The sequence below is a fragment of the Centropristis striata genome, chromosome 12, assembly GCF_030273125.1.
Source record: "Centropristis striata isolate RG_2023a ecotype Rhode Island chromosome 12, C.striata_1.0, whole genome shotgun sequence".
NCBI lineage: Eukaryota > Metazoa > Chordata > Actinopteri > Perciformes > Serranidae > Centropristis > Centropristis striata.
In genome coordinates this window covers 5080418-5105929 of record NC_081528.1, presented here as the reverse complement: position 1 = coordinate 5105929, position 25512 = coordinate 5080418, and the positions used below count along the sequence as shown (strand labels likewise).

Below are 25512 nucleotides of genomic sequence, written 5' to 3'. Positions count from 1 at the left end.
ACACAGAGAGCCCAGGACAAGCTTTGGGCTCGTCCGGGATTTGAACGTGGGACCTGAATGATACCCCTAGACGAACAATCCAAGGTACTTTTATCTCATAGGGAGCCCGCACGACATAGTCCATCGTAGATTAGTACGTACTCAAGAATTTACATTGTTTGGCTTGTGACTCATCCAATCTTGGCTTTGAAATCAAAACACAGCATTGACTTGCCGAAATCTAGAACATGGCTCACTTTGTCTCACAACTGGCCAACTTTCAGTTCTATCCTTTTGTTCTCTTTCAGAGAGAGCACAGGACAAGCTTTGGGCTCGTCCGGGATTTGAACCCGGGACCTCTCGCACCCTAAGCGAGAATCATACCCCTAGACCAATGAGCCGAGCTACTTGAATGTTATCGGAAGGCCGCGCGACGCGGCCCATCGTACATCAGAACAAAACCACAACGTTGACATGCAAACAGGGTTTGGACTCTTTTTTTTATGATACCCCTAGACGAACAATCCGAGGTACTTTTATCTCATATGAAGCCTGCATGAAGGAGTCCATCGTAGATTAGTACGTACTCAAGAATTTACATTGTTTGGCTTGTGACTCATGCAGTCTTGGCTTTGAAATCAAAACACAGCATTGACTTGCCGAAATCTAGAACATGGCTCACTTTTTGTGACAACACATGACTTTGGCAGTACTACTGTGGCCAACTTTCAGTTCTATCCTTCTGTTCTCTTACACAGAGAGCACAGGACAAGCTTTGGGCTCGTCCGGGATTTGAACCCGGGACCTCTCGCACCCAAAGCGAGAATCATACCCCTAGACCAACGAGCCAAGCCACTTTAATGTTATCGGAAGGCCGCGCGACGCGGTCCATCGTACATCAGAACAAAATAATTCACATTGTTTGGTTTGTGACTCATGCAATCTTGGCTTTGAAATCAAAACACAGCGTTGACTTGCTGAAATCTAGAACATGGCTCACTTTTTGTGACAACACATGACTTCGGCAGTACTTCTGTGGCCAACTTTCAGTTCTATCCTTCTGTTCTCTTACACAGAGAGCCCAGGACAAGCTTTGGGCTCGTCCGGGATTTGAACGTGGGACCTGAATGATACCCCTAGACGAACAATCCAAGGTACTTTTATCTCATAGGGAGCCCGCACGACGGAGTCCATCGTAGATTAGTACGTACTCAAGAATTTACATTGTTTGGCTTGTGACTCATGCAATCTTGGCTTTGAAATCAAAACACAGCATTGACTTGTCGAAATCTAGAACATGGCTCACTTTGTGTCACAACTGGCCAAATTTCAGTTCTATCCTTTCGTTGTCTTTCAGAGAGAGCACAGGACAAGCCTTGGGCTCGTCTGGGATTTGAACCCGGGACCTCTTGCACCCTGAATGATACCCCTAGACGAACAATCCAAGGTACATTTATCTCATAGGGAGCCCGCACGACGGAGTCCATCGTAGATTAGTACGTACTCAAGAATTTACATTCACAAGCTTTGGGCTCGTCCGGGATTTGAACTCGGGACCTCTCGCACCCAAAGCGAGAATCATACCCCTAGACCAACGAGCCGAGCTACTTTAATGTTATCGGAAGGCCGCGCGACGCGGTCCATCGTACATCAGAACAAAAGAATTCACATTGTTTGGTTTGTGACTCATGCAATCTTGGCTTTGAAATCAAAACACAGCGTTGACTTGCTGAAATCTAGAACATGGCTCACTTTTTGTGACAACACATGACTTCGGCAGTACTTCTGTGGCCAACTTTCAGTTCTATCCTTCTGTTCTCTTACACAGAGAGCCCAGGACAAGCTTTGGGCTCGTCCGGGATTTGAATGTGGGACCTGAATGATACCCCTAGACGAACAATCCAAGGTACTTTTATCTCATAGGGAGCCCGCACGACATAGTCCATCGTAGATTAGTACGTACTCAAGAATTTACATTGTTTGGCTTGTGACTCATGCAATCTTGGCTTTGAAATCAAAACACAGCATTGACTTGCCGAAATCTAGAACATGGCTCGCTTTGTCTCACAACTGGCCAACTTTCAGTTCTATCCTTTCGTTCTCTTTCAGAGAGAGCACAGGACAAGCTTTGGGCTCGTCCGGGATTTGAACCCGGGACCTCTCGCACCCTAAGCGAGAATCATACCCCTAGACCAACGAGCCGAGCTACTTTAAAGTTATCGGAAGGCCGCGCGACGCGGTCCATCGTACATCAGAACAAAACCACAACGTAGACATGCAAACAGGGTTTGGACTCTTTTTTTTATGATAGCCCTAGACGAACAATCCAAGGCACTTTTATCTCATATGAAGCCCGCACGACGGAGTCCATCGTAGATTAGTACGTACTCAAGAATTTACATTGTTTGGCTTGTGACTCATGCAATCTTGGCTTTGAAATCAAAACACAGCATTGACTTGCCGAAATCTAGAACATGGCTCACTTTTTGTGACAACACATGACTTTGGCAGTACTTCTGTGGCCAACATTCAGTTCTATCCTTCTGTTCTCTTACACAGAGAGCACAGGAGAAGCTTTGGGCTCGTCCGGGATTTGAACCCGGGACCTCTCGCACCCAAAGCGAGAATCATACCCCTAGACCAGGGGTGTCAAACTCAAATACACAATGGGCCAAAATTTAAAACTTGAATAAAATTGCGGGCCAGCATTGAACAAATAAACCTTTTAATATATACCAAACATGTTTTGCTTTAACATTAAATATGGAACCAGCAAAGCTTATAAACATACAATATATAACTAAATAGTGCAGACATGCAAAATCAAATTTCAAATAAAAAACACATCAATGTCATTAATTTATTAAATAAAAATTAAATAAAAATTGTATGCCTCTTTTCTATTTGCATCCTTCTGATTTAAATATCAAAATAAACTTTTTCAACAGGTTAATACATTTAAAAATAAAATAACAATAATAAATCTAGTATTAGCGGTAAATGCGCCGTATAACATTAATATAATAATTTGGTATTGCCTCGCGGGCCAAATAAAATTACACTGCGGGCCAAATTTGGCCCGCGGGCCAGAGTTTGACACCCCTGCCCTAGACCAACGAGCCAAGCTACTTTAATGTTATCGGAAGGCCGCGCGACGCGGTCCATCGTACATCAGAACAAAAGAATTCACATTGTTTGGTTTGTGACTCATGCAATCTTGGCTTTGTTATCAAAACACAGCGTTGACTTGCTGAAATCTAGAACATGGCTCACTTTTTGTGACAACACATGACTTCGGCAGTACTTCTGTGGCCAACTTTCAGTTCTATCCTTCTGTTCTCTTACACAGAGAGCCCAGGACAAGCTTTGGGCTCGTCCGGGATTTGAACGTGGGACCTGAATGATACCCCTAGACGAACAATCCAAGGTACTTTTATCTCATAGGGAGCCCGCACGACGGAGTCCATCGTAGATTAGTACGTACTCAAGAATTTACATTGTTTGGCTTGTGACTCATCCAATCTTGGCTTTGAAATCAAAACACAGCATTGACTTGCCGAAATCTAGAACATGGCTCCCTTTGTCTCAAAACTGGCCAACTTTCAGTTCTATCCTTTTGTTCTCTTTCAGAGAGAGCACAGGACAAGCTTTGGGCTCGTCCGGGATTTGAACCCGGGACCTCTCGCACCCTAAGCGAGAATCATACCCCTAGACCAACGAGCCGAGCTACTTTAATGTTATCGGAAGGCCGCGCGACGCGGTCCATCGTACATCAGAACAAAACCACAACGTTGACATGCAAACAGGGTTTGGACTCTTTTTTTTATGATACCCCTAGACGAACAATCCGAGGTACTTTTATCTCATATGAAGCCTGCACGAAGGAGTCCATCGTAGATTAGTACGTACTCAAGAATTTACATTGTTTGGCTTGTGACTCATGCAATCTTGGCTTTGAAATCAAAACACAGCGTTTACTTGCCAAAATCTAGAACATGGCTCACTTTTTGTCACAACACATGACTTTGGCAGTACTACTGTGGCCAACTTTCAGTTCTATCCTTCTGTTCTCTTACACAGAGAGCACAGGACAAGCTTTGGGCTCGTCCGGGATTTGAAACCGGGACCTCTCGCACCCAAAGCGAGAATCATACCCCTAGACCAACGAGCCAAGCCACTTTAATGTTATCGGAAGGCCGCGCGACGCGGTCCATCGTACATCAGAACAAAAGAATTCACATTGTTTGGTTTGTGACTCATGCAATCTTGGCTTTGAAATCAAAACACAGCGTTGACTTGCTGAAATCTAGAACATGGCTCACTTTTTGTGACAACACATGACTTCGGCAGTACTTCTGTGGCCAACTTTCAGTTCTATCCTTCTGTTCTCTTACACAGAGAGCCCAGGACAAGCTTTGGGCTCGTCCGGGATTTGAACGTGGGACCTGAATGATACCCCTAGACGAACAATCCAAGGTACTTTTATCTCATAGGGAGCCCGCACGACGGAGTCCATCGTAGATTAGTACGTACTCAAGAATTTACATTGTTTGGCTTGTGACTCATGCAATCTTGGCTTTGAAATCAAAACACAGCATTGACTTGCCGAAATCTAGAACATGGCTCACTTTGTGTCACAACTGGCCAAATTTCAGTTCTATCCTTTCGTTGTCTTTCAGAGAGAGCACAGGACAAGCCTTGGGCTCGTCTGGGATTTGAACCCGGGACCTCTTGCACCCTGAATGATACCCCTAGACGAACAATCCAAGGTACATTTATCTCATAGGGAGCCCGCACGACGGAGTCCATCGTAGATTAGTACGTACTCAAGAATTTACATTGTTTGGCTTGTGACTCATGCAATCTTGGCTTTGAAATCAAAACACAGCATTGACTTGCCGAAATCTATAACATGGCTCACTTTTTGTGACAACACATGTCTTCGGCAGTACTTCTGTGGCCAACTTTCAGTTCTATCCTTCTGTTCTCTTACACAGAGAGCCCAGGACAAGCTTTGGGCTCGTCCGGGATTTGAACGTGGGACCTGAATGATACCCCTAGACGAACAATCCAAGGTACTTTTATCTCATAGGGAGCCCGCACGACGGAGTCCATCGTGCATTAGTACGTACTCAAGAATTTACGTTGTTTGGCTTGTGACTCATGCAATCTTGGCTTTGAAATCAAAACACAGCGTTGACTTGCTGAAATCTAGAACATCGCTCACTTTTTGTGACAACACATGACTTTGGCAGTACTTCTGTGGCCAACATTGAGTTCTATCCTTCTGTTCTCTTACACAGAGAGCACAGGACAAGCTTTGGGCTCGTCCGGGATTTGAACCCGGGACCTCTCGCACCCAAAGCGAGAATCATACCCCTAGACCAACGAGCCGAGCTACTTTAATGTTATCGGAAGGCCGCGCGACGCGGTCCATCGTACATCAGAACAAAAGAATTCACATTGTTTGGCTTGTGACTCATGCAATCTTGGCTTTGAAATCAAAACACAGCATTGACTTGCCGAAATCTAGAACATGGCTCGCTTTGTCTCACAACTGGCCAACTTTCAGTTCTATCCTTTCGTTCTCTTTCAGAGAGAGCACAGGACAAGCTTTGGGCTCGTCCGGGATTTGAACCCGGGACCTCTCGCACCCTAAGCGAGAATCATACCCCTAGACCAACGAGCCGAGCTACTTTAAAGTTATCGGAAGGCCGCGCGACGCGGTCCATCGTACATCAGAACAAAACCACAACGTAGACATGCAAACAGGGTTTGGACTCTTTTTTTTATGATAGCCCTAGACGAACAATCCAAGGTACTTTTATCTCATATGAAGCCCGCACGACGGAGTCCATCGTAGATTAGTACGTACTCAAGAATTTACATTGTTTGAGTTGTGACTCATGCAATCTTGGCTTTGAAATCAAAACACAGCGTTTACTTGCCAAAATCTAGAACATGGCTCACTTTTTGTCACAACACATGACTTTGGCAGTACTACTGTGGCCAACTTTCAGTTCTATCCTTCTGTTCTCTTACACAGAGAGCACAGGACAAGCTCTGGGCTCGTCCGGGATTTGAACGTGGGACCTGAATGATACCCCTAGACGAACAATCCAAGGTACTTTTATCTCATAGGGAGCCTGCACGACGGAGTCCATCGTAGATTAGTACGTACTCAAGAATTTACATTGTTTGGCTTGTGACTCATGCAATCTTGGCTTTGAAATCAAAACACAGCATTGACTTGCCGAAATCTAGAACATGGCTCACTTTGTGTCACAACTGGCCAAATTTCAGTTCTATCCTTTCGTTGTCTTTCAGAGAGAGCACAGGACAAGCCTTGGGCTCGTCCGGGATTTGAACCCGGGACCTTTAGCACAGCGTTTACTTGCGAGGTACTTTTATCCCATAGGAAGCCCGCACAACGGAGTCCATCGTAGATTAGTACGTACTCAAGAATTTACATTGTTTGGCTTGTGACTCATGCAATCTTGGCTTTGAAATCAAAACACAGCGTTTACTTGCCAAAATCTAGAACATGGCTCACTTTTTGTCACAACACATGACTTTGGTAGTACTTCTGTGTCCAACTTTCAGTTCTATCCTTTCGTTCTCTTTAAGAGCAAGCATAGGACAAGTTTTGGGCTCGTCCGGGATTTGAACCCGGGACCTCTCGCACCCGAAGCGGGAATCATACCCCTAGACCAACGAGCCTAGCTACTTTGACATTATCAGAAGGCCGCGCGACGCGGTCCATCGTACATCAGAACAAAACCACAACGTTGACATGCAAAATCCTCAAAGTTGGCCCAATCTTTGCCTATACACATGACTTTGGCAGTACATGATTGGTGATCTTCGAGAACTTAAAGTTAAAGTTAAAGTACATCAGAACAAAACCACAACGTTGACATGCAAACAGGGTTTGGACTCTTTTTTTTATGATAGCCCTAGACGAACAATCCGAGGTACTTTTATCTCATATGAAGCCCGCACGACGGAGTCCATCGTAGATTAGTACGTACTCAAGAATTTACATTGTTTGAGTTGTGACTCATGCAATCTTGGCTTTGAAATCAAAACACAGCGTTTACTTGCCAAAATCTAGAACATGGCTCACTTTTTGTCACAACACATGACTTTTGCAGTACTTCTGTGTCCAACTTTCAGTTCTGTCCTTTCGTTCTCTTTAAGAGCAAGCATAGGACAAGTTTTGGGCTCGTTCGGGATTTCAACCCGGGACCTCTCGCACCCTAAGCGAGAATCATACCCCTAGACCAACGAGCCGAGCTACTTTAATGTTATCGGAAGGCCGCGCGACGCGGTCCATCGTACATCAGAACAAAAGAATTTACATTGTTTGGTTTGTGACTCATGCAATCTTGGCTTTGAAATCAAAACACAGCGTTGACTTGCTGAAATCTAGAACATGGCTCACTTTTTGTGACAACACATGACTTCGGCAGTACTTCTGTGGCCAACTTTCAGTTCTATCCTTCTGTTCTCTTACACAGAGAGCACAGGACAAGCTTTGGGCTCGTCCGGGATTTGAACCTGGGACCTGAATGATACCCCTAGTCGAACAATCCAAGGTACTTTTATCTCATAGGGAGCCCGCACGACGGAGTCCATCGTAGATTAGTACGTACTCAAGAATTTACATTGTTTGGCTTGTGACTCGTGCAATCTTGGCTTTGAAATCAAAACACAGCGTTGACTTGCCGAAATCTAGAACATGGCTCACTTTGTGTCACAACTGGCCAACTTTCAGTTCTATCCTTTCGTTCTCTTTCAGAGAGAGCACAGGACAAGCTTTGGGCTCGTCCGGGATTTGAACCCGGGACCTCTCGCACCCTGAATGATACCCCTAGACGAACAATCCAAGGTACTTTTATCTCATAGGGAGCCCGCACAACGGAGTCCATCGTAGATTAGTACGTACTCAAGAATTTACATTGTTTGGCTTGTGACTCATGCAATCTTGGCTTTGAAATCAAAACACAGCATTGACTTGCCGAAATCTAGAACATGGCTCACTTTGTGTCACAACTGGCCAACTTTCAGTTCTATCCTTTCGTTTTCTTTCAGAGAGAGCACAGGACAAGCCTTGGGCTCGTCCTGGATTTGAACCCGGGACCTCTTGCACCCGAAGCGAGAATCATAAAGTTCTACCCTGTTTGTTCTCCTACCCAGAGAGCACAGGACAAGTATTGGGCTCGTCAAGGATTTGGACCCGGGACATCTGGCACCCTAAGCGAGAATGATACCCCTAGACGAACAATTCGAGGTACTTTTATCTCATATGAAGCCCGCACGACGGAGTCCATCGTAGATTAGTACGTATTCAAGAATTTACATTGTTTGATTTGTGACTCATGCAATCTTGGCTTTGAAATCAAAACACATCGTTAACTCGCGGAAATCCAGAACCTGGCTCAAATTTTGTCACAACACATGACTTTGGCAGTAGTTCTGTGGTCAACTTTCAGTTCTATCCTTTTGTACTCTTCCCACTTCCCACTGGACGGGCAGCCAAAAAGACATTGCATCATGTTTCTTCCTCTCGAAGGGCACCCTAGAAGGCCCTGCATCATGTTTTCTCCATTCAACAGAATGAGAAAACATGGAGGGGGGCCCAAATAATTTCTTCACTGAAAGAACACCCAAGAGGGCACTGCATCATGTTTTCTCCATTCAAGAGACACCTTCAGAGCACTGCATTAAATGTTTGCCACAAGAAGATCCAGCATGTTTTCTGTTAGGGCAAATAAATGTCCCTACATCACATACGTATGCTACACCGGAAGGGAACCCTAGAGGGCATTTATCATGTTTTCTTACACATTTGGCCACTGTAGAGAGCAGTTTATCTGCTACTTTTATCTACAACAGGAGCACTCAAGAGGGCACTTTTGATGCATTTTGCTTTTCAAAAATGGCAACCTCTTCAAATACCAGTGTAAGGACAGACAGTGTTTGTTAGAAGAGGGAGAATAAGGACCACATCATTTAACATCTCTGACCAATGTTGTCATTTTCAGTAAGGTTTACAGCTATCCAGCGTGCAGCTGACAAGCCGAGACAACTCGTGTTAGAAGTGGCTTGTGCCCCGGTGGATGTTTACATGGTCGCTTGTTCTGCAAGCCAAGATGTAACACAACATATGCTCTTGTTTGTAGATGAGAAATTGGGCAGGAAAGTGTGTGGCTCTTGTGTTAAACCTCAGGCTGCTGTCTGGCTGTGATCCATTTAGCCAATGATGGAACTGTGATGTTACTACTTTATGCAACAAGAGATAAAAAATGAAATTTTCTTATTGCACATGTGAAAAGATCCAGGCACAGCCTTTAAAAAAATAAAGCATGTAAAATATAAATGTTTCTTTTGGTTAACTGAAAGAAAGAAAGAAAGTGCTGAAATAAAAAAAACCCCTGCTATTTAATTATTGTTGGTCTTTAATTAATATATTTTAAGGGAACCTTGATTAAGCTTTGCATGTACTTAAGATATTCCAGTGTTGCTGCTTTTCTCTTGAACAAAATGAGAAATTATCACCTTGGGCGCTTTTCGCCCAACATTTTATTGAGTAGAAACTCAATTCATTCATCAATAAATAATAATATAGAATACAAATGAAGGCCTTTAATTGCAGGCCTTCAATACATGCTGTGTGTATGTGCTCCCCTATGTAGGCAGAGGTGACATCAGCCTTAGAAATATGCTGCATTGTCAGTAACATCAGGGCTTCTGCTCCAAGAAATGCTGCATAGGAAGTGTGCTTTTGTGTCCTCGTGTATGTGTGTGTCAGTGTGTGTGTGTTTGTATGTGATTAAAAGGGCTCTTCAGTCTAAAACTCATTATATCCTCAAAAATTCGAGCCACTGGGTTTTAGATTAGCGGCGGTGATTCTGTCTCGCTCATTATTTCCACGTGTTTGCATGAGTGCTTGTGTGTTTGTGCAGATGTGTGTGTGTGCACGTGTGCATTTTTGTGTGTGTATGAGAGAGAGAGAGAGCGGAAGAGAGAGATCGCTGTAGACTTTATTACACTGATAAACCCTGTGAGTATGTGTGCGTTCTTCATTATGTTTTCATCTGTGCCGACAATCATTTTCACCTTTCACCTGGAGAGGGTATTAAAATAAGTGTGTTCTCCATTTATGTGGGTGTGTGGGCGGATTTAAACTGTCATTGATTACAGCATTCATTACGTACACAATGAGAAAAGTCATAGAAGTAACATTTGCACAGTGTGTGTGTTTGTATGCACAAACCAATGTAGTGTGCGTTCACATTTCCGTATGCATTCGCGCTTCCCTGCAGTTATTTCAGCATTTCCTGTAGAGTCATTTGTCAGGACCCAAAGAGAACAGACTGGTTGAGCAGATGTGCAGGAAACGCCACCATTTCCATAATTACCTACAGAAAAAACACTCCCTGCAAAAATCAATTTACCCCTCTAACGAATGCGCTCGTAAAGCGACTAAGACAAACACAATGAGCTGCAGGGAGCGGCTGCATCTCAGCCAACCGGTGGAACGGCAAAATGTTCCAGTGCAGCAGCAAACTACTGCACAAATCAGCTTCTCTGCATGCAGCATCATTCTCAATGTAATCCACTATGGTATCTGTATATGATAAATGTGCTTCTGTAACCATGCAGCATTTTCAGTGGCATTTCTTGAGTTTGCAAGGGCCCAAGGCAAAAACTCACAGGGGGCCCCTCGAACCAGCGTCCATCATCAATATATTATAACTAGTGGTGTCCCAATGAAGCCTCATGAACCATTTTCTTAATTTTCTGACTCCACTAGATGGAGCTCTCTGATCAACAAAGGGCTGAAATCACACTTGATTACAATTGCTAGAGCCTTTTTTTAATAAACCAAGGGCGCCATCTAGTGGGCTAAGAGAATAAAGCAAATAGTTCATCAGGCTTCATTGGCACATCACTAATTATAACAAAAGTATTCAGATTTCTTACTCCAGTAAAGGTACTAATACAACACTGTGAAATTACTCCACTACAAGTAAAAGTCCTGCATTCAAACTTCCTTAAGTAAAAGTACAAAAGTATCAGCATCAAAATGTACTTAAAGTAGTGATGTACCAATGAAGCCTCATGAACCATTGTCTTTATTTGTTGACCCCACTAGATGGAGCTCTCTGTTCAACAAAGGGCTGAAAAACACTCAATACCATTGCTGGAGCCTTGTTCAAAGAACCAAGAGTGCCATCTAGTGGGCTAAGAAAATAAAGCAAATGGTTCATGAGGCTTCATTGGTACATCACTACTGAAAACACACTCAATACCATTGCTGGAGCTTATTTTTAAAAACCAAGAGCGCCATCTAGTGGGGTCAGAAAATAATGAAAATGGTTCATGAGGCTCCATTGGCACATCACTATGAATTAGCAAACATAAAAGCTCAATTTGTCACTTTTTGCCACAAACAGCCAAATACAATTAGTCTAAAATTTTAAACAGCTATATATAAAACCAAACATGTAGTGTGTGTCTAAGTGTGGAACGTAGCCCCTCCATGTTATCTTAAACCCCAAATTCCAATAACGACATGACCACGGCGTCCTTAATGAAAGCTACAGCCCTGCACCAACGCAGCTTTGTCTGAACTACTTTCAGGAAGGATATCTACATAACCTCCCCATTTAATTAACTGTGTTGACTAAAAGGTCTTTCATTGTTGGCTCTAGCCATTGTATCAGCAGCCATTCAACATTAAATGTTTTCCGATGTCGGACCTTGACAGAAGATTTTCTGGTAAACTTGTTGAATTCGGTCAAAACTTTAAATTGAATGTTATTTTTCTTATTCTTTGCCAAAAGGAAGACTTCTGTGGTCGCCTTTCGAATGCTTTTATGAACTGGCTCGGAGAGAATGAGCTACAGGCAGTGACTGCATCTCATCCTATTAAAACAGATAAAAAAATACTGTTTTCCTTCAGTGTCAAAGCACTAATAGCCTCTTCTCTCTGAATAATAAAAAGGCCAGGTAATTTGTGTGTTCTGTTCACTTTTCAACACAGATTGAGTCCTTGTACACTCCAAAAAGAATTTAAATTAAATTTGGGACCTTGTCCTTTTCTATTATTAAACAGAAAGCATGGACAAAAACTCATGTCAGCCGACATAAAATAGCTTTGAGCGCAGGAGAAAATAACTTTAAAAGCTAAGCTTTTATCATTCTAGTGCCTAAACCAAAACACAGATGAAGAGCCAATTAATCACATTTTGTGTCAAAAGGTCCTAAGTATGCACATAACTAAGTACTTTGTCGGATTGTCTGACTTTTAGATTGTCTAACTTTGTAACTTTCTAATACAGTCTGACAGTGATTGGCTGGCTGTACAGAGATGTGAAATTAGGCAGGATTTTAACTCTCTAAAGTTCTCTCAAACATTCAACAGCATACAGATTTTAATCCAATGCTCTCATACAGTCCACAGGAGCATTTCCTAAATTAGCGCCCCTACTGGTGGCAAAAGAATACAACGTCCTTATACCTAAATGTAACAGTCACAGTTTTAGACTCACAGTTTGGTTAGGTTTAGGCAACCAAGCTACTTGGTTATGTTTAGGAATAGATCATGGTTTGGTTAAAAATCATAGACTGTGAAAATAATGTAAGTAGTCACCACCAATTCATTTGCAGACTACCATTTTGAAGCCACAAATTCAGCATGTTGACCATCTCCATATTGGTTTTATTTTATTTTTTTTGCAACCAGTGCATGTACAGGACAGACTGGGAGCCAGAATGACAAGAATGTACAAGCCTGCTTGGTTAGCAAGGAGCTATCATTATTTACAATGAACAGCTGACTTCTGTAATACCCCTTTTCGACCAAAATCGTTTCAGGGTCGGTTCGGAGCCAGTGCCTAATCTTGAACCAGTTCCTCTCTTTTTTTCGACTTGCAAAGAACTGGCTCTCGGCCAGAAAAACTGGTTCCAGATCGGCACAAACCACTTAAGTCAGGGACTGGGGGTGGGATTATGGTGACAAAGACCAACTCAAACGTGTACCATTCATTTTATTTGTTTAACTGCAATGTGGCAGGCTCGAATTAGCAGAACAAATGTGTTGTACCAGTTGTGTTTGGATGCCAATGTAGGCTCGCAAAGCCAGGAGCAACAGTTTGAAAGAGACGATGTAGTCTGCCGTTGTTGTTATTATACCTACTGAGAGAGCGAGGCGTTTCCAGATGTACACAGTGACATAATAACGTGGCTCTCGTCAGCTTCTCAGATGGTTTGCAAGTTGAACCAACTTCAAACCAGCACCAGCAGAGCAAAAGTGCTAGGTTTGCATTGGTCGAAAAAGGGGTGTACATGTCGCCTGGTCAAACTGAACACTAAAGAAGACATTTTTTTAAGCAACCAAAATGTAACTTTGATGAACTGAGAACACCAACATGTCTGCAACCTGTCAATCACGAGGTAGCCCCACCCTAAACCATACCCTGCTTCATCATCTATTTTACTCTAAACAGGACCATCATTTACAAAATGAACATCAAGTTATATTGAAAAAGACTTGAGACCATAAAGTAAATGAAAAGATGTTCACTGTCTGTAATAAATCAAGTGAGAAGTAGGCAATCTGACTTGTATTTACAACCAGTGGAGTCTCCCCCTGTTGGTCACTTTTCAGGCCCATAGGTTGCTGCTTGGTCAAACATTTGTAAGGAAAAGATGTACTTACTCAAATTATATAAAATGTGACGTAGGCAATTTAATAGAAATATGCAGAAATACTTTATATCCAGAAATCCAAGAAATCAATGGAAAATAATCAAATTTAGAATTTACAAGACCAGTTGTCACCTGGTCAGAAATGTCAACATTGGGGATGGGTTTCAGTTTCTGCAGGATGCTGATAATATATGAAGGCAGAGGCATCATGTGCAGCATGTACAGACTGACATCTTATCTCACTTTACCACAGCCTAGGATTTAGATTTATAATGATTAAACTAACAAAGTGGATCTGAAGCAGCACCTTTGAGGATAGCCATGGTCACTGAATCAGAGGGGGGAGGGGTATTTCTTCATTTACAGGCCTGGAACTAGTTTTATATGACTGGATGTAAATGTTGATTCAATGTTAATGGGCCAGTATTGTACACAATATCACAAGCTAAATGCAGTTGTTGCAGGAACAGCATATTTAAATAAAGACACCTTGGACTTATCCTTTAAAAAGGATGTCATACAGTAAAATAACCCCTCTAAACATTGAATGTAACCAGTGTTAGAGTTCGTTTTTTTTTTGCAGAACAGATGAGAGGAGAGGAAAATCCTTTTGACAATTTATTTAAGACAATAATGAAAGAGTGAGCATGTACATGGACCTTCTCTGTTCAGAAATCACAGGCTGCTAAGCAGTTAGCTGTAACCACCTCCCAGAAAAGGATGCCTAACTTACTTTTGTGAATGTGCGACTATCTGATTGGTCAAAACTGTTGGGGCAGCACCATGGTTTAGACTCAGTCCGCCCATTACGTTAGCATGCAGGCTAGTCCTAGCCTCTTGGTGCTTCAGCTTCTGGGCTCCGCCCTGTGGAAAGAAAAAGCTAACAGCACACTTTTGTATCTTGTCTAGTGTTGGTCAGTGCCTATCTCCACCTGGTCAGTGCCTATCTCCATCTGGGCCTGTGGCCTTGAATTGGAGCACAAAGAGTGCTTTAGTTTTTATCTGCTTGCCCTCAAATAATGTGGCGATGTGCAAAGCGTTACCAGTGTATCCATTCTGTTGATGCTCCTTATTTCTGTGTGTTGCGCCTGGCACATAACATGTATATTCCATGCCCCGCCAGATACACCTCTAAGCAACATTTTACTAAAGGTCATAATGCAGACCATTGCTAATTTTATTAATCTCTAACACCAGCCATGTTGATTTTAAAAGCAATTTTTCATCTCCTTACCAATATCATAAATTGCATTCCTGCCAATCGCATTGACTGATTTTCCCAAGGTCTAAACTAAAGCATCACACTCAATCAATCAATTACATGCATAACACAATCCAAGTACATCTGGAAGTCAAATCCATAAGCACTCTCCCACCTATGTAAATGACATGGAAATCTGCAGGTAATTCCGCTTTATTTTCGCATTTTAATTAAAACCCCTCCGAGCTCTTCGCCTCAGGTGAATTGGAACACATACCTCCTGACATAAAAAGCAATTATCTAAAACCACATGAACTTAATAAGGAGCTGACAATGGCTGCCGCATGCCCCGTGGCTCCATATTTGTGTCTCCATGTTGCTCCCCATCTTCCACTTCTACTATATACTGTATATAATGAACATAAGGTGGCTTGTGTATAATAATTCAGCTTTTTTTATGGCTTTTTCTTGTTACAGGAATGGCAAGCTATTGTTAAATGGATGTATAAATTGGTGATAATAAAGCTTGTTATTGTTACAGCCAATAAGATTTTTATGGCCAATTACTTGGCACGGTGCATTATCTTTTTTAGGTGGTGATTCTTCCCTTTATATCAAAATGATTACAAACTATAATTTGCATGCGTGTACTAAAATGAATATATTAGTTGGGTGAGGAGGCGGCACATTTGCAAACAGGCCTGTCTGCTTTTGTGTTTAGTTTGAGCTTTAAGCAGAAATGTGATATCATCAGACACACTGACGTTTGCATATTAATACCTATAAACTGTGGGTTCAGTGTTAGTTCAGTTTGAAGTGTTTCAGTGTGAAAGTCACCTCCAACACCACCTCCTTTTAGCGCTACACTTTTATCAGTGTGTTCGCCTTTAGCAGGGATTCAGCTGTGTTCAGTGGTTAGACATTTACTGACATTTAAACTGCATTCATTTCATTCTCTTCAATTCAACTCATCCCAATGCTTACACTCTGACTGATACTATAAATTCTTTCAGGTCTTAAATGTGAAGTCTACTATTCTGGAGAAAGATTGTTTGACGGTTGAGTTCAGATATCAACAAATACACCCATCAATGCTCCTTAAGATTGTTGACATGTGCCTGATTTACCATCCCTTTCACTCACACTGCCTTCTTCTTTTTCTTTCTTTTCCTTTATTTTCTCATCCGTGGCCTTTCCCCTGTCCTGTGCACAAGCATCTATGGAATATTGTTTTTTTAAGCTTAGTCCGAGTCTGACTGTGTATGGAAAAGCAGATTTTTTTCACAAACACACAGAACAGACAGCTTGTTGACTGTGAGGAGATATTTGCTGTATTTGGCAAAACGTGAATTAGAACCATAGATTCCACCTTGAATTTTTGAACAACAAAAACAACAAGAACAAAGATGTTATTCATTATTTCTAACTCCCACAACTTCTACTGTTCACACACAATTTTCTTGCACCTCTTTCAGGGCTAACTCATGAGCTGACACTTTAATTGACAGCATCTTTCAGTAAATACATGTGGACTGCCACCACTCTATTTCAGAAATTCAACACACACATATAGTGCTTAACTTATTTTGTTCTTTGTATTTTGTCACTGACTTTAACAATGATGTCAGTATTTCAACTATCTTAAAACATTTAACAATACATTTTCAACTATCTAAGGCATGTTCTAGTTTTCAAAATGTCTTCACAGCCAAATAAAGCTCAGTGAGGCTTCATGAAACATTTTCTAGTGATGTCCAAATGAAGCTTCATGAAAAATGTGAAATGTATTCGTTGACCCCACTATATGACCACCTTGGTTTCAAGAAAATTGGCCAAAACTCATGCCATAACTACTGTTTTCTTTATATTCTGAGCCCACTAGGTGGCACTCTCCGTTCATCAAAGGGCTGAAAGTATGCTGAATTGCCAGTCCTTGCAAATATATGTTCCTGCTGTCCCAAAGGGCCTCATTCCTGGGTCTGCATCTCTTACGATCCCAGCCTCAGAGCTAGTGATGTGCCAATGAAGCCTCATGAACCATTTTCTTTATTTTCTGACCCCACTAGATGGAGTTCTTGGTTAAAAAAAAGGCTAAAGCAATGGTAATGAGTGTGTTGTCAGCCCTTTGTTGAACAAAGACCTCCATCTAGTGGGCTCAGAAAATTAAGAAAATGGTTTATGAGGCTTCATTTGGATATCACTACCCGGGATTGTACTGGGCCAGAGCCTCTGTATTAACATTCCTTGTTCAAAGTAGATCTCGGTACAGGGTACATATCCACGGTCATACCACAACTTCAAGGCACATTACAGTCACACTGCCTTTTACAGTTTATGCCATGTCAAACAGAATCACAGGTGATCATTCTACCTTGGGGGACATAAAACCATGTTGTGTAACCTTTGGTCCAGGCTGTTTACTGTGGGACTCTGGAACACAATGTCTTCATCAAAGGATGCCAGTGTGGATTTCAACCTGTTGGATCATCTTTTACCTCTGAGCAATATTACATTTCCAGGAAATAATGTATTACCAAGTCATGCATGTGATGTTATGTGAGGACATGTTAAAATTGAAAACGTATTATGTGTCTGTCACATTTTTCTCTACAAACTCTTCTTCCTGCTATTCCACTGTTTTCTTTTTTCCAAAGACAAATAGGCTAATCTGCAGAATACTAAAGTCACAAAACCACAATATTAGCCAACATAATGACTATTGGAAACAAAAAAATGTAGGTAAATGAGGTAAAGAACCCTAAAATCTGCCCCTCAAAACTTCCATCCGTCTCGTCTTTCCAGCCATCCATCTTTTCTTTCATGCTTCAGTCCCTCCCTCGTTCTTTTGTTTTAGAGAAAACTAGGTTAATCTCCTGACTCTGTGGGCTGAGGCAATTTCAGCCAATTTTCATCCAAAGACGTCATACCCTTTGTGTTTGTTCAGGCACTTTAATTACACATATGCAAGGTAGAGCTCCTTGGGATGCCCCAACCACACGACAGGCACATCAGTCTTCCTCTATTTGACAATTTCAGATCATTTTGCCCATTATTATTATTAAAGAGAAAACTTGCTATAGCTCATTAATTATTCTCTTATCTACAAATGCCATAACATTCTTCTCAACATTAAATCCACCTGGTATCTGTTTGCCCAGTAAAATCTACGTATAAATTGTTGCATGTCAAAAGTGCCAGACTGAGGCCCACTGACGCTCATGCTGCGTTCGATTGCACTCTGAACTCGGGAAGATCCGACCTCAGAGTTGGAGAAGTGCAATAGAACGGCCCTTGAACTCGGGATTCCGACTCGGGAATTAGGGTAGGATCCAAGCAGCCGGAGTGGGTCGGAAATACGTGGAAAACGTCAAAGCAAAATGGCGCCACACACCGTGAGAGGTAAACACTCACAATCACTTTATCTTCAACATTTAGTCTGTTATGTGTCATTTAATTCAGCATTTGTGTTACTAAAAGTGTAGGATTACTTTGTAGTGGTATTTGCACTCCCACTCTGTTAATTAAAGAGTTTGTGTGAGCATAGTGGGGACAAAAAAGCACAGTAAAAGTGTCAAAAATATTATAGTTTTTCCCATATTAGGTAGCTGATGTACTTCCCTAGAATAATTTTAAAATGCTCGAAAGACATCCAAACAAACATAAATTTGCTGTGGCCGGCCATGTTTTCCAAGGTTGAGCAATGAAACGCATTTTCCTCGGAAGTCGGAATTTACAACTCAGATCTTTCCGAGTTCCGAGTGCAATCGAACGCAGCATCAAACCAACCTTGAGGTCCAGGAGCATTGCATATCCATGAGTGGGACCAACAAACAATAATCTCATGGTCGTCCTCTCCATCGATCTATCCAGTCTTTTTGGTTGCTTGTACAACAACATGCATTGCCAGAGAAGCGGCCCCAGACAACATGTGTGAAGTAGGCTGGGACCTCATTATCTTCCACTTTTCCTTGACTCTGGCCTTTTGTCCTTGGATCTCTCAGAGCTTAGCCGTGCTGAAATACATGTTTTTACATAGTCAATATTATTTGTCATGACTCATAGTGGTGTACTTCTCAACAGTGAGTTAACATTTTCCTCACCTCCTGCACAAGTAAAAAATACAAAACAGGTCTTCCCTCTGAAATTCTTGAAACTGCCTGGGCGATATCACGCACCTTTTACCCTGAAGAGGGAATTGTGATTTATGTAAATTTATAATGCAATATCTCAACACAACAATTAGAGACAAAGATAATCAAAAAACAAAAAAGGTAGACTTGGTGAATTCAAATCAACGAAAAGTAACACAATAACACAAACTACACAACTGAGGCAGCAATAGACCACGAACAATGCAAAAACCAACTGACAAAAAATGAGAAATAAATAACTAGAATTAAGCAAATACATGCTTGAAACAAGTAAAATTATCTGCCAGGGAAGAAAGTAAATGTTTCTTTGTAAGAAAAAAGTAAGTAGAAATATCTCGGCACTGGAAAAACAATGATGTGTTGAAATAAATCCAAAAATACTTATTTCGAGCAATTGTGGCTTGAAAAGTCCAACTGTAGTAACATTAAAATAAGCCAGTAATACTTGAAACTAGCAGTTTTTTTCCTCATTTCAGTATCTGTGGGTAGATACTAGTGGGTAGAAAATGCTTTTGGATAATAGCATTTCTTGGCATTTCTTGTGTAATAGCATTTAAACTACATGCAAATAAAACTCTCAATTGGAACCAATGTTTTAGGAAAAAACTCACCATATTCAACAGTTAAATAGCTTGAAAAGCATGAAAAAGACACAAGACTGAAATCCCTGTGAAGTGGGGTTGTTGACCCATTTTTGTTACAAAAAGACACATGTTCTTAAAATAAGCACATGCAGCTATGGTCAGGTAAATTATGCTCAAAACAAGATAATTAAGATACTATTGGTAGATATAAGAAGAAAATACTTGGTAAACTTAATGTTTTTTGCAGTGAAATCGCGTGCTCTGCTAGATTAAATTACTGTTTTTGTCAATGGAGTTTGGTGGCTTTAATGAGCGCTTAGAAAGGTACAGCCCCCTCTCCATAAATTTAAACAGGCTGTCTGACAAGAAGGTAAAGTCAACATTTTCTAGATATAGTGGCACTAAAAGTGATATTGACTGATATTGCTTCTTGCTCAAAGGCACTAAAATTGAAGTGGTTAAGGCGGACGAGAATAATCATTTTCTCCACAAAGACCTCACAAGCTTTTTTAATTAACCTCTGCCTGAAAATGAATTCCCAAACATTCCATTGGTGTCCTTGATAAAAGCTAAAACAAAGCATGTACTTGATTGTTTAAAGTCGTAAGTCTGATTGAATAACTGATTTGTTGCCCTGGAGGGTCACCCCATTATCCCTTTCATTAAAAAAGCAGGAACTGCCTTGAAATCAAGGGTACTTTTGTCTAAAATCTAGTTTTGTATGTGGATTATACTTTTGTAGAGTTCTGCTGCATAAATCCTTGGAACACAACTTTTAAAAATCTTTTAATTTTTAGGCTGATGAAAGTTTTAAATGTCGTTTTGCTGAAGATTTTAAAAAATGCATACATATTGTGATAAAGCTAACAGGAAGTGAACCAGTCCACCACTAGTCTCCCCGAGCCTGGGTATACCCATACTATACTGCCTTGCACGCTCGATTTCATTTCGAACTGCAACAGTGTCTGGTGTCTATAGCGAATTCTTAGGCCTGTTTTAGGGATCCAATCACAGAACGGGGAGGGACTGCAAGACGATGATGCGTTCTACTCGACAGATGGAAGCTTGTAGTTTTGTAGTTTTCTTATAGATCCAACATGGCTGCAGCAGACGCGAAGCTCTCTTTGGATCTAGCTGTAGACGGTGTTCTAGATAGTTTAGAGCCAAAGTTTATTTTAAAAGAAGAACAACGTTTGACTTTACACTCCTGTTTCACCACCAAAAAGAATGTTTTAGCCTTGCTTCCGACAGCTCACTGCTGTAACCACGGTGATCTGGCTACGAGCTGGGGGACAGCGGAGCCCCCAGAGACCCCCAGCAGCTCGTCTATTGACCATAAAATCAGTGGATGTGTGTGGCTGAATGACATGAGGGGGAATAAGACGTAAAAATAAATAATATTGCAGAAAGCGAGAACTGGAGAAGCAAAGCAGCAAGCAACACTCTCTCACAGACACACACACACACACACACACACCAACTCACCCGGTAGACTGTGAGCTGAAACTACAGATCAGCAAGAGTCAGAACATGCTGCAGAAAAACGTTGCAGAAGCAGAATTTAGCATTTTAGTCTCAAAGTAGAAATGGGCTAGTCTGGCTATGTAAACATCAATTTCTGTCGCTCTACATACGTCATCTGGTATAACTGATACAGACGCTTATGATAGACATCTGTAGCGCCCAATAAACGGATCAGGACGATCGTAAACCACGCCTCCTCTACGGAAAAATGAATAGGTGGTCTCCAGACTAGATCTCATTTGTGATATAGTCTGGTGTTAGCCAGGCTAAGTCTCCCCACCAGTTCGTCTGAACTTTAACCAGCAGTCCACTAGCTTATTTTGACAACCAGCCAGCTTGCTCCAATTTCGGTTTGTTTTTTTTTGTGTTCCAATTTGATTGGCGTAAGAAATGGTGTACCATTAAACTTCCATTTAATGCAGACCACCAAATAGCAGCATGTCTCTTATAATCACAAGGGAAATGTCATAATTTGGCAGCTCCAGCAAATGTTTGAGCTCCAAAAAAATACCGAGTCAAATTTTATGTTATCTGCTTGTCATAGATAGACCATGCGAGGCAGCCAGCTGTCTCCTGAAATAAATGGCTGTTTTTGTTAAGCATTGGATGACCTTCATTGTCAGAATAAAAAATAAAAGGCTGGCCGACTAATTGAAGTTATATGGTGGGTTATATGGACTGTAATAGAGATAAGCTGTAGAATCTTGGCATGAATCAGGAGGGGGAAAAGACCATCACGAACACTTTTAGCTTAATTTCACATTCTCTGTGTTGTCACACCGCAGCACGATGTTCATTATTCAGGCTGATTCCTTGAAGGATTTGATTTTTTCCAAAGCATTTAAAATCACATCAGCTGTCAGATACATAATTTGCTTTCTCACAAATCCCTCGGAGGAACTCACACATCCGAGCGTTTCACCGCAGGCCTGCTGCACCGCCACTCTGCTGTTTGAAGCGCTCCTCACATGATGGATAGCTGGGATCAGCAGCAGTGTGACAGTGAAACAGCACAGAATAAGCAGGTAGAGGTGTCCTGGTGGAACAGGATATGTATTTATTTTACCTTTAAGGCTGCCAAGAAACTGTTTGGAACCATTGTTTTTGCTATTTTGGGTGACCATGACCCCAAAACTACCCTTGACTTTGATTTAGCAACATTTTACAACACGTGCTGCTGCCCTTCATTTGTTTTTTTATTATATATTTGTGTGAAATAGTGGTTGTGGCACTTCTCCTTTAGGGGACTTATTCATGGACAAAGACACAACAACAACAGGAAACAAAAAAAGCATCCTGTTTACTGACAAGGGCTTTGTATGTCCTGACAAGAACATTTTGTTTTCACTAAACCAGTTTGTCACTGTGCATGGGTGTCTTTCTTTTAACCCTTTGATGCACTACATGGGTCTAAAGTGACCCGACAGAGTTTTTATGTTCTATATCTTTGCAATAAATTATTTTCATCATTCAGTATTCCAGATTTTCATTAATTAGTTTGTTTTTGATCATCATACATCCTAATTTTATGTATTTTGAATAAAATCCCATTTTGTGTCACTACTCTTCTAATGCACAACATGGGTCAAAAATGACTCATATCCATTTTTTAGCTAAGTAGCTTGCTAAGCTAACTACTTAGCTAACTTCTTGGCTAAGTAGTTAGCTTAGCAAGCTACTAGCAAAGTAGTTAGCTTTGTAATAATACAAAACCTTTTTTAAAAGTATGAGAAGCAAAATGGTTAGAAATTGGGCTTGTAACTGGAGAGTCGCCGGTTCGAATCCTGGTACTGACAGGTCTAGGACTGAAGTGTCCTTGAGCAAGGCACCTTAACCCCCTGCACAGCTCCCCGGGCGCAGTAATGTACTGCCCACTGCTCCTTGCATGGTGCATTCACTTGTGTGTAAAAAAGATGGGTTAAATGCAGAGGTTGAATTTCCCCATTGTGGGATTAATAAAAGTAATCTTCTTATTATCCTTTTGTATTCCTATTTATACTGTTATACATGCATTTAAGCATTAAATATGTAAAGTTACTGCACTGTAAACATATTTAAAATTGCAGTTTCATCATATCTGGTTAAGTGCAAAGCCCTATATGTGGCCCTGTGGTAAAAAAAAATGGCCCCCTCCAGCATTTAAGTTGCCCATCCCTGTTCTTGAGGCTTAAGAAAATTGGGTTAAAGACAGAAATCCAGAGGAAAACAATTTGTAAAAGCAAAGGAGAAATTAATTTTTATCCTCTCTGCTGAAGGGTTCAATAAAAAGATTGACACGTGTATCATTAAATGTAAGGCTATAGCCAACAGCTAGCCTGGGTCTCCGGCTATCAGCAAACAGTCACTAATGAACGCTGAAACTGTTTCTTGGCCGTCTTAATGCAGTAACTTTTTGTAATCTCCCATGGTTGCTTGGCGACAGCTCCCAGCCAAGAAAGTGGGGCCCACACCAGCACATAAAACAGCAAATTGTCATTTTTTCACTTTAGTTTTTCCACGGACAAAACAAATAAGATATAATGTGTTAATTAGTGAGCTCTAGAGGTGCTGGTAGGCGGATTTGCTACTAGTGTTCTGGTTTGTCCAGTAAAGCAGTAGTTCTCTACCTTTTTGAGTCCCGCCCCAATTTAACATGCATGTTATCCTTGACCCCTGCTCACTGAACACAATGTCACACGCACAGTTCAGATAATTCAAACTCAGTTGATACGACGAATTTTGGACAAATAATGAAGCAGACAACAACTAAAACATCTCACTGTCTGTGCATTTATATATATATTTTTATATTTCATTGTTACGTTTAGTCTAAGTCCTTTCCTATAAGTTTAAAGGTCCATTCTGACTTCCTGAGTGTGTAACAGTCAGCTTAAAGCCAGAGACTCCTTGGAAAGTAATAAGTTGCTACTTTGGGATTTGTCAGAAAAGACACAAAATGACCCAAAAAAGAATCGAATTGACCACAAAATGACACAAAATTATCTAAAAAAGACACAAAATGACCAAAGTTAAGCAAAAAAGGACTCAAATTGACCACAAAATGAAGAACAATGACCACAAAAAGATACAAATGGCCCAAAAAAGACAGAAAATGACCAGAAAATACACAAAATGGCCAAAAAAAGACATAAAATGATCAAAAAAAGACACAAAATGACCAAAAAAGAATCAAATTGACCAGAAAAGACACAAAATTACCCAAAAAATACACAAAATTACTAAAAAAAAAGAATCAAAAAGACCACAAAATGATCTAAAAAAAAGACACAAAATTACCAAAAAAAGACACAAAATTACCAAAAAAATTACATAAATTCAGCAAAGAAGGACACAAATTGACCACAAAATGACCACAAAAATACACAACTTGACCAAAAAAGACATTAAATGACCAAAAAGACTATAACACATTCACACATGAACACTTAGAGAATAGCTGCAGTAAAGCATGATGGTGATGTGGTTCTGTGGCATGGTCATTATCAGCGGGATACTGGAATAAATGTTAATTCAGACAGTGTTAATTTGAAATACATAATTAGGATCTGGCTTCTGTCAGATCTCTCTATCACAACATCATGACTCTCTGTACTTCCTTGAGGGTATTTTTGTCTTTTGTGATTCCAAAAGCTGTGACAAATGCTGAAATGTTGTAAATTAAGATACCAGAGAGATTATTTTTACTCTTTCTGGCTCCCCTGCAAATGCAACGACACTTTACATATTGCTGACTTTTCAATCAACAAGCCTCACTGTGTTGCCTGCCTATGCTCTATGCCAAGTCCCAGCAATATGAAATTGCCTCTCAGTGGTTATGGGTCTAAATTTCCTTTTACAATTTAGCGCTTTCATTACAACACTTGGGTTCTGAGCGAGGCATATAATAAGTGCATTAGCTTTGTGAACTTTTATACATTTATAAAATAGGCATTTTTTAAGGAAATGGGATGAAAAACGGTGAGCTGAAACAAGGAACGGTTTGCATTAATGCACCTTTTGCTGGCTGTACGCCGTTTGAAGTCTCTTAAATCTTCCACACAATGTAAAGTTTAGTGTTGGTTCCGCTGGTTTCCAATGCTTTGACCAATGATTAAATGCTGACAGTAAGGTCTTTTGCTTCACATTCACGATTTAAAGTTGCATTAATCACTGTCAGCATCAAGGCAGAACGAGCAAAGCTCACTGTCCTAATACTTGTGATTGTATTTACCATCACCAGGCCTATTGGTTTTCTCTGAACCGTAGAAGAAGACATATGCCTCTGTCAGCTGATGACATAGGCTCATTATTAAATGCCTATGGATTTATGGTCACTTTATGAGCAAGTCAATATGGCAGTAAAGGAGCTCAAAGC

General features: G+C 41.0%; 1 long non-coding RNA gene and 9 other non-coding genes across 10 annotated transcripts; all 10 read right to left on the bottom strand.

The window, feature by feature from the left end:
* Nucleotides 1-308: 308 nt before the first annotated feature.
* On the bottom strand, nucleotides 309-380 carry trnap-agg (transfer RNA proline (anticodon AGG)). Its single transcript has one exon. It is a non-coding gene; the product is annotated as a tRNA-Pro (tRNA).
* A 376-nt stretch (nucleotides 381-756) lies between these two features.
* On the bottom strand, nucleotides 757-828 carry trnap-ugg (transfer RNA proline (anticodon UGG)). The gene has a single exon. It is a non-coding gene; the product is annotated as a tRNA-Pro (tRNA).
* Nucleotides 829-1508: 680 nt separating this feature from the next.
* On the bottom strand, nucleotides 1509-1580 carry trnap-ugg (transfer RNA proline (anticodon UGG)). The gene has a single exon. It is a non-coding gene; the product is annotated as a tRNA-Pro (tRNA).
* A 529-nt stretch (nucleotides 1581-2109) lies between these two features.
* On the bottom strand, nucleotides 2110-2181 carry trnap-agg (transfer RNA proline (anticodon AGG)). Its single transcript has one exon. It is a non-coding gene; the product is annotated as a tRNA-Pro (tRNA).
* Nucleotides 2182-3630: 1449 nt separating this feature from the next.
* On the bottom strand, nucleotides 3631-3702 carry trnap-agg (transfer RNA proline (anticodon AGG)). Its single transcript has one exon. It is a non-coding gene; the product is annotated as a tRNA-Pro (tRNA).
* Nucleotides 3703-4078: 376 nt separating this feature from the next.
* trnap-ugg (transfer RNA proline (anticodon UGG)) lies at nucleotides 4079-4150 on the bottom strand. The gene has a single exon. It is a non-coding gene; the product is annotated as a tRNA-Pro (tRNA).
* Nucleotides 4151-5301: 1151 nt separating this feature from the next.
* On the bottom strand, nucleotides 5302-5373 carry trnap-ugg (transfer RNA proline (anticodon UGG)). The gene has a single exon. It is a non-coding gene; the product is annotated as a tRNA-Pro (tRNA).
* Nucleotides 5374-5596: 223 nt separating this feature from the next.
* trnap-agg (transfer RNA proline (anticodon AGG)) lies at nucleotides 5597-5668 on the bottom strand. The gene has a single exon. It is a non-coding gene; the product is annotated as a tRNA-Pro (tRNA).
* A 959-nt stretch (nucleotides 5669-6627) lies between these two features.
* trnap-cgg (transfer RNA proline (anticodon CGG)) lies at nucleotides 6628-6699 on the bottom strand. Its single transcript has one exon. It is a non-coding gene; the product is annotated as a tRNA-Pro (tRNA).
* Nucleotides 6700-18776: 12077 nt separating this feature from the next.
* Nucleotides 18777-19707, bottom strand: LOC131982066 (uncharacterized). Its single transcript, XR_009395349.1, has 3 exons — nucleotides 19662-19707; nucleotides 19000-19082; nucleotides 18777-18912 (listed from the first exon to the last, which is right to left on the bottom strand). It is a non-coding gene; the product is annotated as an uncharacterized LOC131982066 (long non-coding RNA).
* Between the last annotated feature and the right edge of the window lie 5805 nt (nucleotides 19708-25512).